Source organism: Callithrix jacchus, chromosome 4, assembly GCF_049354715.1.
Source record: "Callithrix jacchus isolate 240 chromosome 4, calJac240_pri, whole genome shotgun sequence".
Taxonomy (NCBI): Eukaryota; Metazoa; Chordata; class Mammalia; order Primates; family Cebidae; genus Callithrix; species Callithrix jacchus.
In genome coordinates, this window is record NC_133505.1 from 107,215,215 (window position 1) to 107,231,756 (window position 16,542).

Here is a 16,542-nt window from a genome sequence, read left to right on the forward strand (position 1 = left end):
GATCAATTCTGCTAGTGAAACTTGTGTGTGCTTTGTGAAGTTTTCATGCTGTGTTTTTCAGCTCCATCCAGTCGATTATGTTCTTCTCTAAGATGGTTATTCTAGTTAGCATTTCATCTAACATTTTTTCAAGGTTATTACTTTCTTTGCATTGTGTTAGAACAACTTCTTTTAGCTCAGAGAAGTTTGTTATTACCCACCTTCTGAAGCCTGCTTCTGTCAATTCGTCAAACTCATTCATCCTCTTTTGTTCCCTTACTAGCAAAGAGTTGTGATCCCTTGGAGAAGAGGTATTCTGGTTTTTGGCAAGTTCAGCCTTTTTGTGCTGGTTTCTTCCCATCATCATGGATTTATTCACCTTTGGTCTTTAAAATTGGTGATTTGGGATGGGGTCTCTGAGTGGACATCCTTTCTTTTGATGTTTAAGCTATTTCTTTTCCTTCCTTCCTTCCTTCCTTCCTTCCTTCCTTCCTTCCTTCCTTCCTTTTCTTCCTTCCTTTTCTTCCTTCCTTCCTTCCTTCCTTCCTTTTCTTCCTTCCTTCCTTCCTTCCTTCCTTCCTTCTCTTCTCTTCTCTTCTCTTCTCTTCTCTTCTCTTCCCTTCTTCTCTTCTCTTCTCTTCTCTTCTCTTCTCTTCTCTTCTCTTCTCTTCTCTTCTCTTCTCTTCTCTTCTCTTTCCTTTCCTTTCCTTTTTTGTTTTCCTTCTAACAGTCAGGCCCCTCTGCTGTAGGACTGCTGGAGGTCCACTCCAGACCTTGCTTGTCTGGAAATCACCTGTAGGGGATTCAGAGCAGTAAGAATTGCTGTCTGATCTTTCCTCTGGTAGCTTTGTCCCAGAATGGTACCCCTCAGGTGTCACCCAGAGCTCTACTGTATGAGGTGTTCTTTTGGTTAAACAGGTGTCAGGGTTTAACCAAACCCTGAGGAAGCAGTCTGTCCTTTGTCTGCCTGCACAGGTGCTGCTGGCTGCCTCGGACTCAGCCTGGTTGCTGTGTAGGCTTCCTCTGGCTTTTGTTTACACAGGTGAGATGAAATTTGTCTCAGCAATGGTGGACGCCCTTCCCCTCATGGAGCTCTGTCAACTGGGTCAAGCTCGAACTGATGTGCTGGCTGTGAAACTCTCAAGTGAGAGGGCTTCAGTTTGCTGGTCTTTGTGGGTATGTGATCTGCCCAGCCATATCACATACCTCCCTGCTTTCAGCTCTGCCCTTTTCTGGGGGGCAGGTAGATCTGTCCCACAGATGTTCTTAGTGCTAGTCAAAGCTTCTGCCCAGATCTGTGCTGACAACTTGTCATGCCAGGTGAGCCGAAACTGTTGCTCAGATCTGTGTTGGCAACTCGTGGCACTTTTCAGCCTGGCAGGATTCTCCTGGACTGTGGGTTGCCAAGGTCATGGGAGAAGTGCAGTATCTGAACCAGAGGGCTGAGGGGGTAACGTTCCCAATCATGTGGTCAGTTGTACTTCTTGGGTGGGTCAGTGCCCTGCCTTGTCTCAGTTTGCCCTCCTTGGGCTACACCCACTGTCCAATCAGTCTCATTGAAATGAACCTGGTACCTCTGTTGGAAATGGGGAGATCACTTGCCTTCTGCATCTCTCTCACTGGGAACTGTTCCTATTCTGCCATCTTTTTCCTGAGTTACTTTCTACTTCTTTTTTTCTTTCCTTCTCAGTCACCTTTGTGGGTTTCTTTTCTTTTTTTCTTTTACAATAGATGTCTTGAACTTATTCCTCCCATCTAACTTAGATTTTGTATCATTTGATGAACATCTCTCCAATTACTCTTTCCCTGTCAGTCCCTGGTAACCACCATTCTACTCTCTACTTCTATGAGTTCAACTTTTTTACAATCCGCATATAAATGAGATCTTGCATTATTTTTCTATTTGTGACTAGCTTATTTCACTTAACATAATGTCTTCCAGGGTCATCCATGTTGTTGCAAATGACAGAATTTCCTTTTCTTTAAAGGATAAATAGCATGCAACTATGTCATATATATATATATATATATATATATATATATATATATATATATATATATATATATATATATATATGTTTGCCTGTTTTCTTTGCCTATTCATCTGTTGATGAACATTTAGGTTGATTCTGTATTGTGGCTATTGAGTATAATGCTGCAATGAACGGGAGTGGAGACATCTCTTTGACATATTGATTTTATTTGCTGTGAATAATACCTAGTATCGGGCTTGCTGGATCATATGGTAGTTCTATTTTTTTTTTTTTTTTTTTTTAGGAAACTCCCCACTGTTTTTCATAATAGCTATGCTACTTTACTTTTCTACTAACAGTGTTCAAAGGTTTTCTTTTTTCCATATTCTCTCCAATACTTATCTTTCATCTTTTTGATAATAGCCGTTCTAACAGGTGTGAAGTGATATCTCATTGTTGTCTTAATTTGCATTTCTTCAATGATGAGTCATGTTGAGAATCTTTTCATATACCTCTTTGCCAGTGATATGGCTATTTAGACCCTTTTTTGTGATATGGCTATTTAGACCCTTTGCCCATTTTTTAATCTGGTTATTTATTTTCTTATCATTGAGTTGTTTCTGCTCCTTACATATTTTAGATAGTAACCCCTTATCAGATACATGACTTACAAATATTTTTCCCCTTTTATAAGTTGTCTTTTCACTCCCTTGCTTTGCTGTGCATTAAATATAGAAAATAAATAAATTTTTAATTTGATGCAGTCCCATTTTTCTATATTTTCTTTTATTGCTTGTGCTTTGGGGTCATCTCAAAAAAATTATTGATCAGACCAGTGTCATGGAATTTTTTCCTATTTTTTCTTCTAGTAGTTTTAGAGTTTCAAGTCTTACATTCCAGTCTTTAATAAAATTTCAGTTTATTTTTTGTATATGGTGTGAGATAAGTGTTTAATTTCATTCTTCTCCATATGTATATCTATTTATCCCAGCACCATTTATTGAAAAGGGTATTCCTTAATTGTGTCTTCTTGGCAACTTTGTTGAAAATTCATTGACTCTAAATGAGTGGATTTATTTCTGGGCTCTCTAGTATTGGTTTATCTCATTGGTTTATTTGTCTTCTTTTATGCCATGACCATGCTGATTTGATTATTCTAGTTTTGTAGTATATTTTGAAGTCAGCTAGTGTGATGCTTTCAGTTTTGTCCTTTTTATTCAATATTTCTTTGGCTATTCAAGACCTTTTGAAGTTTCAGACAAATTTTAGAAACATTTTTCTATTTCTGTAAAAAAAATGTCATTGGAATTTTGATAGGAATTGCCCTGTGCTAGTTTATTGCCCTGTCTATCTTTACAATGCTCTGTCCCAAAATTTAGTCTTGATTTGTCTTTCTCTATCCTTGAAATTATCTAATCTCATGGCTTTAAGCATATATGCCTATAATATACACATACACACATACACACACACACATTCACACACACACACATATATATATATATATATACACACATATATATGCTGAAGACCTGCAAAAAAGAGTCCAATTCAGACTCTTTCCCAAACTTCAGATGTTTATCTAGCTCCCCACCTGAGGCCTCCTCTTAGAAGTCTAAATTCCTCTTAAATGCAACATGTCTAGAACATTTCTTTACATTCCTCTTCCAAATTTGCTTAATTTGTAGTCTTCCTAATTAGAGTTGATGGCAACTTCATCTTTCCAGTTGTTGAGGCAAAAAATCTATGAAGTTATCCTTGCCTCTCCTCTCTCCAATTCATCAGCAACTCCCATGGCTATGCATTCAAAATATATCCAAACTCTAACCACTGCAGCCACCACACTGCTCTCCTGACCTAAGCTACTCACATGCCTGGAATACGCAATAAGCTCTTGTTTTCCCTCATCCCATCTTTTTCCACTAGAGTCAGCTCTCAACACAGCAACCAGAGTGATTCACTTACAGTTTAGGTCATATATGTTATGACTCTGCTTAAACCCCCAAGGTCACTCCAGTTCACTCAAAGTAAAAGCTAAAACCTATATAATGTAACCCTAAAGGATCTGGCCCCATTGCTTCTCCAAACCAACTCCTCCTTCCCAACTTCACTCTATTCCCACCTTACTGACCTCTTCACTGTTCTTTGAAACTTCCAGGCATAATTAGGCCTTAACACCTTTGGCCCAGTTGGATCCTTTGTCTCAAGGAATTCACAAAACTAATTCCTTTATTGTATTCGTGTTTTTGTTCAAATGCTAGCAATGCGGTGGAGGTCTATTACTGAACTCCATATTTAAAGTTGAAATCAATCCTCTATTCTCGTCAGTCCTGGTCTCTTTATCTCACTCTAGTTTTTCTTCTCCTGTATCACTTCCCATCTCTAACTACCACGTAATTTACTTATTTATGATGCAAGTTATTTGTTGTCTTCATTCACTGCCATAAAGTAATTTCCATGAGGCAGAGATCTTTGTTTTGTTTGCTGATATACCTTTAGTGAGAGTTATGATTCGTATTACAGATGCTTAATAAACATTTATTAAATGAATGAATGAATGCATGCACAGAATCCCAATTATGTCTGATCTTTAATTCTTTATAGTTTATGATTTACTAATGTTTTGTTAGGATTTTTTTCATTTAAGTTAGTGAGGTTGCTATTTTTGTATTCTTTTTTGGTGACATATTAGTCATGTTTTAGTATTATGATTAATAACTTCTTTAGAAGAATCAACAAAATATCAAGATTTTTCTATATCAGAAGTGTTAAAATAGCATAGTAATAATCTGTGTTGTGAAGAAATATTTATGCCATAAAATTCAGCCTGGCCTGTCTTTGGACAACATTTTAAATTTCTTTTATCATTTTTTTCTATAAAGTTCTTTCATCAATGATTCTAATTAATTTAGATTTGAATTTTTAAAAATTTGTTTAATTGACAAATAATAATTGTACATATTCATGGAGGTACTTATTTATTTATTTATTTATTTATTTATTTATTTATTTATTGTACTTTAGGCTCTGAGGTACATGTGCACATCCTGCATCCTGCAGGATTGTTGCATAGGTACATACATACCATGGTGGTTTGCTGTCTCCATCCCCCTGCAACCCCTGTTGCCTACATCAGGCATTTCTCCCAGTGTTATACCTCCCCATCCTCCCACCCCCCACTGTCCCTCCCCTCCTCTTCCCTCCACCCCCCAACCTAACCCAGTGAGTGTTGTTTCTTTCCCTGTGCCCAAGTGTTCTTATTGTTTATCACCCACCTAAGAGTGAAAACATGCAGTGCTTGGTTTTCTGTTCTTGTGTCAGTTTGCTGAGAATGATGGTTTCCAGATTCATCCATGTCTCTACAAAGGACATGAACTTGTTTTTTATGTATTTTTTATGTATTGTTTTATGTATGTTTTATCGATTTTTTATGTTTTTATGTATTGTTTTTTATATAATATTCCTCTATATACACTACATTCCAAAATGTGGTGTATATATGCCACATTTTTCTTTGTCCAGTCTATCATTGATGGGCATTTGGGTTGGTTCCAGGTCTTTGCTATCATAAACAGCACTGCAATGAACATACGTGTGCATGTGTCTTTATAATAGAATGATTTATAATCCTTTGGGTATATACCCAGTAATGAGATTGCTGGGTCAAATGGAATTTCTATTTCTAGATCTTTGAGGAATAGTCAAGGGTCACTGTCTTCCATAATGATTGAACTAATTTACACTCCCACCGACAGTGTAAAAGTGTTCCTTTTTCTCCATATCCTCTCCAGCATCTGTTGTCTCCAGATTTTTTAATGTTCACCATTCTGACTGGCATGAGATGATATCTCAATGTGGTTTTGATTCACATTTTTCTAATGACCAATGATGATGAGCACTTTTTCATGTTTGTTGGCCGCATAAATGTCTTCTTTTGAAAAGTGTCTGTTCATGTCCTTTGCCCACTTTTGAATGGGTTTATTTGTTTTCTTTCTTGTAAATCTGCTTTAGTTCTTTGTAGATTCTGGATATTACCCTGTGTCAGATGGGTAGATTGTGAAAATTTCTTCCCATCTCACACACAGCTAATATCCAAATAACAAAAAAATATTGTGTATTTGTATTATTGTTTCCCATCTGTTGGTTGCTGGTTCACTCTAATGATTGTTTCTTTTACTATACAGGAGCTCTTAAGTTTAATTAGATCCCATTTGTCTATTTTGGCTTTTGTTGCCAATGCTTTTGGTGTTTTAGTCATGAAGTCCTTGCCTGTGCCTCTGTCCTGAATGGTATTGCCTGTGTTTTCTTCTAGGGTTTTTATGGTGTTAGTTCTTATGTTTAAATATTTAATCCATCTGGAGTTAATTTTTGTATAAGGTGTAAGGAAGGGGTCCAGTTTCAGCTTCCTGCATATGGCTAGCCAGTTTTCCCATACCATTTATTAAACAGGAAATTCTTTTCCCATTGTGTGTTTTTGTCAGGTTTGTCAAAGATCAGAGGATTGTATATGTGTGGTGTTGCTTCCGAGGCCTCTGTTCTATTCCATTCATCGATATCTCTGTTTTGGTACCAGTACCATGCTGTTTTGATTACTGTGGTCTTGTAGTGTAGTTTGAAGTCAGGTAGTGTGATGCCGCCAGTTTTGTTCTTTTTGCTTGGGATTGTCTTGGCTATGCAGGTTCTCTTTTAATACATATAATATAGTGACCAGAACAGGGTAATTAACATATTCATCATCTCAAACCCTTATCATTTATTTGTGTTGAGAACACAATAGCTACTAGGAGCTATCCTCCTAGTAGCTATTTGAAATTATCCATTATTTTAAACTATAGTCATCCTACACTGGTATAGAATACTAGAATTTATTCATCCTACTAGCTGCAATATTGTATCTTTTATGAAGCCTCAATAATTCTAGTTTTAATGTTAACATAGTATTACTTATAATTTAAAAATCGCCAATATATCTGAAGTTCTGTCTTCTTTCTCATCACGTTGTATATTTGTATTATTGTTTTTGATAAACTAATAGCTAACTTTCCTACTTGTACATTAGGGTTTCAAAGTATAAAGTTATAATTCTTGGTTTCTTCTGAATATAATTTGTTTCAATGTATAAATGTAGCATTTTCCTAACTAAAAATATTGAAACCAACAGAAAATAAGATTAATGTGTAAATGATTTATGTCATGGATTCAAAATAATAAAAGTGAGGTTTAATTATATATATTGATTTATGGTGCTGGAATAGACTCTAGAAATAACTTTGGCTAGAGGTCTAGACCTTATTATTATTCTTTTGATGTTTAAGAGAACCAAAGCTTTGACTAAGTGATTTTCCCAATGTAACACACCTATTTGTTGCAGTTAATGTAAAAGATGGCATTTTAATTTATTTGCAAAAGTTGTAACTGATTTTTTAAAATTAAGCATTCATCAAAATGTTATGTAGATAAAATGATGATGGTGTGAGATGCAGCATTTTAACAGATGGTTGTTTTCTGATACAGTGTTTCAGAAAAGTAAAATTATGACAATCTGCATTTGCTAGAGCAGACAGGCATTTTGCAAGATGTTAAGGCAGTTTTTATTAAAGAAGACTGGAGAGCTGGGGATTCTGACATCAACCAAAGTTTACCACTTAAATCCCTCAAGTAAGTGTTCTTTATCACTGCTGGGGACATTTGGCAATACCTGTAGATATTTTTGGTTTTGATAATAGTAAATGGTGGGGGGAAGGCTACTGGCATCTAGTAGGTAGAAGCCAGGGATACTGATAAACTTCCTGCAATGCTCTGGACAGCCCCCCACCAACAAAAAATTTTCTGTCTCCAAATGTTAATAGTGCTGAGATTAAGAAAACCTGACCTAAAGTGATGACTCAAATTGAGTTTCCCAGTCCTGTATTTATGGTTGCTCTCAATGACTTCAAAATAAACACTACATTGTGTTTCTAATGCATCTCCCAACGTGCGTGCAATAAAATATTAGTTTTTTTCAGATATTCTTTGAGAAAAGGGTCAAATATGCTTGCAAAACAATGCATATTATATTTATTTCTTGAAGATCTACTTTAAATCTAGCACATTAAAAGCTCTGATAAGTCCTACAATGAGAAGCCACTTAACTTTGCTTAACCCAGCATATTCTATTTTTATTATATTATGGAGCATTTTTTACATAGCTGCTATGAACATTTCTGAGAAGAGGCTTTAAGAAATGCAGTCACTTTGCTTTAGAGCTTTCAAAGCCCTTTCACTTTGATTTCATTGGATTCTAACAACAATTTCATAACATATAATTCTAAAATAACTTCAGCATTTCCTTCCAAATAATTCACTTGTCTTAATTTATCCTTTCTTCTTCATTTACTAGAGTCAATAATAAATGTTCTGCTAATTAAGATGAATTTATTATAAAACAGATTATTATTTTTAAAAATGTATAAAATACAAATAAGTGAAACAAAAAATTTCCCACAGTTGCTCCATTCTTCATACATTCTGATATTTTCAGATTTGTTTCTGCCAATATATTTAAAAATAAAATTGTACTGTAAATGATTTCATAAATGTGGTCTTTTGTTGGTTAATATATTTAACATTTTAGAATTTTTATTTACTACTGTAATGAAACAGGAAATGAACATTCGAATGTCAGTTGGATAGTTGGGTATTTCATTACATGGCAACATGAAGCTTTATTTAAGGAGTCCCTATTAATAGATATTTTGTTTCCTTTTCCTTTTTTGGCTAATTTTTAGAATACCCTAAAAATATATATTGTACATATATATTTCCACACATTCTTAACTATTTCTTTTTTCTAGAAAGTTCCTAGAAGTGGAATTACTGTATTAATAGGTGGGGAAAGGTATAGAGACAGAAACGTGGTGTTGCTGGTGATGGTGGTGGTGTATCTTAAGGCTTTGGTACTGGAAATTGCCCATTTACACTGGACTAATGTACAGTTCCAGCAGTAGTATATATGAGTATATATAAGGTCTTATACTGTATTCTTATACTGTTTAGATTTTCCTCTTCCTTTTCATTTTCCCTGCTATTAGGTGAGGTCCAAACCCTTGATTTTTTGGTTTTCTGGTCATCATACTGCTGTTTCTTCCTCTACCTCTTTATGTATGCAGGCTTAGTTCAAATTATTGTTCCTGTTAAAAGTCTTCCTACATCAATTAGCACCAAATTCCATGCTTCACAGTTTGAAATAGCCTTTTGTTATATTTAATTCCATAATATATGCAATTTATATATTTTAGGTATTTAACCAATTTATAAGTACCACTAGAGCCCAGCTCTGAACACTCACTATGTCTCAGTCACTGTGCTAGGCCCTGAGGCTACCAGAATAAGGTAGACATTGTCCTTGCTCTTGAGCTGCATACAATTTGCAGAGAAAATAGAGAAGCAGAAGACTATGAAAAGTGATATGACAGAAGTAAATAGAGTACTATCAGAGTACAGACTGGGGATTTGGAGGGCTAGGTAAGGCTTCCTGGAAGAATCATCTGAGGGGAGTTTTAAAAGATGAATAAAGGTTCTAAGAAATGAAGAATGAAGAGAGAAAGACAGGAAGTTTGTATGTAACAACACTTGTGTGTGCGTAACATGTCAGGGAAAGATGTGAGAACATGAAGTATATGTTGCAAAGTTGCAAGAAATGAACCTGGAGAGACAGGAAGAGAAGACAAAGCCTGAAGGGACTGTAGGGGTAATGCAAAGTCATGTAGGCTTCATTCTGGTGATATGAGGAATGAGGAAAGTGGGTTGGCTGAGGCAAAGGATGCTGGAGGCTATGGTTACAATTCTTCTGCACACTCACTGACCCAAGCATGAGTCCAGCCCCAAACCTCTCTGTGTGCCTGTGTGTTTCCAATCATCACTTTGCAACTGATATTTAAAGGATTATTGGATCTGTCATTTAATTTTCTTGGGCCTTATACTCCTAATGATTATATTCACAATCATACTTTTACTAAAGGACTTAATGGGGATGAGAATGAAGCATATTATTTAGTGAAAATGTGTCTGAAGTCATAGGTAAGTTTTATAGTTATTACTCTTCTGTTTGGCCTAGGACTATAACTTTGTTTATGATGCATTTGTGCCCTGCTACTTCTGCCTCAAACTCATTTAATGAGGTTGTGATATTTAGAGCTGGTTTATTTAATCATTTGAGTTGTTTTGGGAGACTTTTTTTACTTGATTAATACAGGAGATTGATGAATACAGTTTAAAGAGACAGAAAAAAACTTTCTGAGAGAAGTTGTATTTTTGTCAGGGTATAAAAATAGTTTTTAACTTACAGAGAAAAGGAAATTTTATGATATTTAATTTTTTAAAATTTAATCACAGCTTTTAATATAAAGTTTTGGATTCTGAAAACATAATAGTAATAATGATAGAAACCATTGTCTTTTCCTTGCATTCAGGATTTCTACTCAATTTAAGAACTCATTGTTTAAAAACTAGGCTTAAAATCACTTGTATTTGCCACCTTACTCATATTTTGACCAAATAAAAGCCGTTGCCACTTTATAGTGATTGTGTTTTGTGCAAAGTTAAGATGCTGGTAGCAACTGTTCACACTTTGCTGGCTAGCTTTACCTAGTTACAGAATAATTTGCTACACTGACAATGAGTACTCAGTAGCAAATATTACTCAGGAGAAAAAATTATTTAAATTCAAATTGCCCTATTATAATTTACAGTGAATTGTATTGGATTTCTTCAAAGAACCTTTTTAAAAGCTTTAAGCAGACTTGTCATCCCCATGACAAGCTTCTTACTTTATGGATGGAAAATTGAAGATAAATGATTTTCTTAGAGTCAAAGGAAATGGATATATGGAACCTGGTATTGAGAAAAGGTATTTTTTGTTTGTTTGTTTAAGAAAAGCTGTTAAGGCTTCACTCAGACCACTGGTCCCGACCTGTCCCCTCTTCCTGCAGTGAGAATATGTCAATGGCACAGATAGGCTCTTTTGGGGCAACCAAGCTAATTTCGAAGGACCTATTTTTGGTGATTGACCTCAAGACTCTTTCAAGCAATTTGGTATCCTAACAAACTCTAGATGATTTGCTGCTCGGTGTCTTTTGTTATGAGATTGTGAAGTGTCTTTCATGTGGCATAGAAACATTTGGGGAGGCACTGGATGTTATCTTAAGGTGAACTATACTTATATAGTTATAAACCAGGGATTTATATCTAACACAACTATCAAAAAGTAAGAAAACCTATTGTTACCTACTGGCATTTACACATTAAGGATGCTCAGTGATTCATGCTTCTATAAAGAGCTAAAGTGGTTCATTAGCAGGAATGGATTTTATGCCTATAAATAGGCACATTAATTTACTGTTAAATTTTAGTAGAAGATAATTTCCATTGCATGCATTTATTTTGATATTTGCAGCATTTTATTTACTTTGAATTCTTTGCCACCCCAGGACTCATGCAGAAAAATGCCTTTTTTATGAATATTTTGGAAATATTGTTGTATATGAAGAAAAATGGAGAAAAATGAACCATTTAATGCTTTGGTTACATTAATAATCATTACTAGCATAGTCTAACCTGGCAACTCTGACAGTAACAGTCTTCAGCAATAATCTATGTCTTGGATGAAATGTGTAAGTCTACCTCTCATACCCCTTAATGATCCTTGCATGACTAATACGCAGTGACATTTAAGGAGCACTCATCTAAAACCGTTCATATTCATTTCAAAAATATTCATCTGTGGCATATTCACCAGAAAGAAATGCAGCTGAAAAATCATTAACCCCTTCTTCATTGGTGTTCATAGAATGTTACAGGGATTTGTTCTTTCAAATCACACTTTGCTAACATGACCAACACAATACCATATAGATTAGATTAAGGAGTTTGCAACATAATCAAAGACATTATTAGAAATACAATCTTTCTGATGATGAGGAGATTTTGGGAGGCCTGTAAAATGTGAATCCCAGAGTGAAAAACAGTACAATAGAAAATAGTGTGAGGAGGACATTTAAAAATGATTAGAGTAATAACACAATGAAGGTCCTTAAATGAAAGCAGTCTGGAGGTAATTAGGGTGCTCTGTGATACTTTATCACAGAATGATTGAAAATGTCCTAAGTGTTTGCTTGAGTTAATAGAATCACCACTAGTCTCATCATGAGAGTCATATGTTATTTTAAGATAGTAAATTTGGAAAGATTTTGTGAGTGAAATTGTTCCATTTCACTTCATTAATTTCACTAAAGGTGATTTTCTTTTTAAAATTTCCAAGTTTTTGTATGAAGTAGAGTTTTTCCTATGTTTTTCTCTGTCTATATGGATATAATATATGAATACAATATCTTTATCTATCTACATACTACTATTTTTAACTCTCCATTTTGAGCTCTAAGATTGTAGAGGGGGAATAAGTACTCAATACAGAGTTTTGTCTTCACTTCCTGGTGAAGAACTTTTCAGCATCTCTGTCGATATGAACAGCTTCCTTTTGGTGGGAAGGAGGCTCATTGCTTTTCAGAATACCCCACCACATTATTTGTCAATTAATTATTTCAATGTTCCCCCACATACTTAGTTTAATTCCACAATTTTTTTTTCTTTTTTCTTTTTGAGATGGAGTTTTGATCTTGTTGCCCAGGCTGGAGTGCAATGGTGTGATCTTGGCTCACCTAACCTCCACTTCATGGGTTCAAGGAATTCTCCTGCCTCATCCTCCCCAGTAGCTGGGACTACAGGCACCTGCCACTAGGCCTAGCTAACTTTTGTATTTTTAGTAGAGATGAGGTTTCATCCTGTTGGCCGGGCTGGTCTCCAACTCCCAACCTTAAGTGATCCACCTCCTCGGCCTCCAAATGGCTGGGATTACAGGTGTGAGCCACCACTCCTGGCCTAATTCTGTCAGGAATTGGAATATCTTTCTATCTCCTAGTTCCCAGCAAATTTTAGGGACCTATTCAAATATTCCCTCCTTTATGTCATGTTTCTCCCCAACATACATCTCGATTTTGGAATTGTTGTGCCATTATTTTAGTATATATATTTCTTCACTTGTCCTTGATTTTCTTAATCCCAGTGCTTTGTACCATGCCTGCAGCAGTTCAGGAAATGAACTGCAAGCAGATAAGTGAAATTTATTTTTCTGTCTGATCATGATTATTTCTACTGCTAGCTTGTTGCGTCCAGCTGGGTCTGAATTGAACTCAACTGCTGCATGAAGCTGTGACCTGCCCAAACTATACTTTGGACCAGAAACATAATTCCAGTCAAGCCTCCAACAGCTTGTTCTGTCCCATTTGCAGGATGATGGAATCTGTGAAGAAAGTTCAAGAGTCAGCTAACCAGAGATGTTACCTTCTAGCTCCAACCTCAGGCCCTGAAACTGTTTGACATTCTATAAACACATATTCAGGAATAGCTGACATGTTAAGGGAGGTTGATAAGATGCCAAAAATAGTCCCATTCCTGAACATATATTTTTGTGCTTATTTATACATGTTTTAAGATTATGGATCTTCAAATGTTTACTTTTTATTTTCTTTAAAAATACTCTCTTTTTATAAATGATTAGGCCCATAGCAAAGCATATGAATAGTGGTTTGCATGTTCATAGATATATAAATAGCAATGTGTCCTTCTAGTAGAGCATTGCATTTAGAAAGATATCTGCAGGAGGATGTGCTGACAAGTAATTGTAGTTAAGAAAGCAAGAATCAGGACAGATCAGAGGACAGTGCACATAACAGAGATAAACTGCCTCACTAAAAGTCTAGATATACTGTTTTTTTATGACTAAAGCAAAAATAAAGACAAGTGGGTGAGAATGAGTGAAAGCAAGAAAGAATGAGCTCATGTGCTAGATGAGAAAATATAGAAGACTTATTTGAAATCTCAAGCAAAGTTTTGGAATTGAGGAGAAGATGTGAGATCAAATCTGAAAAGTAATTTACAGTGCAATTGTTAAAACCGAGAATTTAGTGCCGTGAATAGAAAGAGAAAGGCGCAGCTGGGAGGGGAAGATGAATGAGGAGGAAGTAAATTAGTCACAGATGTGAGTACTTAGGGAATTCAATACTTGTTGATTTGCTGTTTGGAATGATGGTGGATACACAGGTTGAGCAATCAGTATTAGGGTTCAGAATCATGGAGGAAAGAAAGAGGTGGAGAGAAAGCTTACTTTGGAACAGTGTTTTTCAACTTGGGCTGCATACTGAAATAACCTGGGCAGCTCTAAAAACTGATGCCTAGGTCTCACCCTCAGAGACTCTTAATTTAATTGCCTTGGTATGTGGCTAGTGAATTGAGTTTCAAAATCTCTCCAGCTGATATAAATATGCAGCTAAGATTGAAAACCTCTGCTCTAAAATTTAAAAAGGCCAATATTGTTTTAGGAAAACAGCTGAAGAATATTAGTTAGAATTCTGCAATTTGTCAGGGTCCAAAGTATACTTGAGTGAAGAAGTGAAAACTTGTAGGGAAGAAAACAGGTAGGACAAGAAGTCACTTAGATGTGGGCTAGCAGGTGCTGTCATTTTTACAAGGAGAAGATGAGAAGAAAGAAGAATGAAATAGTTCAAAGAAGGCAGAGCTGAAGACAGAATCATAATTCAAAGTTCAGGTAAGGTTCTTTTACTCACAACTATTTCCTGAGTGTCTACTATATCCCTGGCACTGAGCTTGGAATTGCGGTTACAGCAGTAAATTAAAAAAAATCATAGATCTCACAGAGCCAGAATTTTAGTGAAAAGGGGAGACAGGAGAAGAGAGAGAATAGAGGGGAAAAGGAGAGAAGGTATGTCTTGAAAGAATTATGACTGTGGTAAATGGCACAGAGAGCTAACTAATCAAATAGATGAGAAGCAAACTTTTTGAAAGAGAGTTGTATACCAAAGAAAGCACAGTGTGAAATGAATATGTTTGTGATTGTTTGACATATAAAATGATCCTTGGGTCCTCAAATATGTAAAGGTAGGAACCAGGCTCAGTGCCCAAAGTGGTGGGAGGTGAGGGTTGGGAGGGCATTTTCTCCAATGACCATTTTACAAGTGGCCATGTTGGATGATGAAAAAGAAAGATATTCTCCAATGGCAGAGCCAAGGTCATGAGGAATAATGGACTAGGGAATATCCATTAGAATTGGAGCCTAGTTCAAAGAATATTCTCTACCCCCAGGTGGAATTTCATAGTTACAATGGATCATTGACTACTTTGTGTCTCCCTCATTTCTAAATGGGCATGTTTATTGCAGTTACTCTGACCCTGTTCCACTATTGTGTTTTGGGTATATGTGGGGAAGTTTTCTGTTTCTTTAAGGGCTCCATGTTAAGAGAAGCCACAATCAGATGAGAGCCCATCACATATCACCAAGGGACCCTGAATTTTGTGCTTAATACCATGCATTGATTCAATGTCAGGTTGTCTCTCTTGAGTGGGGGTAGGTATTGGGCCTGTGGGAAAGATGGTGAATGGAATATTTGAAAACTAAAGGAGCAAACTCTGTAATACCGAATATTTTTAGTTCTTTTTCTTTCTTGGTCACTTAGATTTTATGGTTGTTGGAGCATCGTCTAAACTATCTTGACTGTACCTTTTTAGAGACCTAGTGAGGGATAATGGTGACCATGAATAGAATAATGGCAGTAAAAATGGAGGAAATACTCTAATTCAAGATATATGCTAGATATAAAAAGATACAGAAATTGTTGAATTCTTGTATATGGGAAAAAGAAGGAAGGAAGAATAAAAAATGACTGCCAGGTTTTGTAGTGGTACTGTGTACTGAGATTGGGAGGAATGAAGGACAGGTTGAGAGGACAAAAAATTCTTAGCTTTGGACAGAATACTGAGATGTGCGTGAAATATTCAAGTAAAGATGTTAAATAGTTGAATATGTGAGTCAGCGTTCCAAGTAAAGATTCTTGCTAGAAATTTAAGTTTCTGGGAGAAAAACATATAGATAGTATTTTCAACCAGAATGAACACTGTCTTCTAAGAGGAGAAAGGAAGTTGGGCCAAGATTGAGCATTGAGAATTACCAATATTTACAGGTTTAGTATGGGGCTAAGGGGCCTGCAAAGGAGAATGACAAGGAGTAACCAGAGAAGTAGGAGGAAGTCAGAATGTAACGTCCTGTGCTCAGTGGAAGGATGAAGTTGTCAATTCCAATTAATGCTCCTGAGAAGTTAAGGACAAGAATTGTTTGCCAGAGCAGTGGATGCAGAAACTAAAATGAAGGAGGAATGGGACGTGAGAAAGTGGAGGCAGCACCAGTAATGCCTCTTGAGGAATCCGGCTATGAAGGAGGGAACAGAAAATATTGGGATTGAGAGAGGTTTTTGCTTGCTTGTTTTTGATCTATGATACTGCAGCATGTTTGTATAACGATAGAACTGATGTGGCAGAGAAGTGAAAATTGATGCAGAATAGGAAGAGGTTGACTAGTGGAGTCCTTGAGAAGGTGAGAAAGGACATGGGAGCTTGAGTAGACATGCACAACTTAGGCTTTGGTAGGAGGAAGGGAGAAGAAAAAATGGATGCAGATGCCAGTAGTTTTATAGGTTTAAGGTTG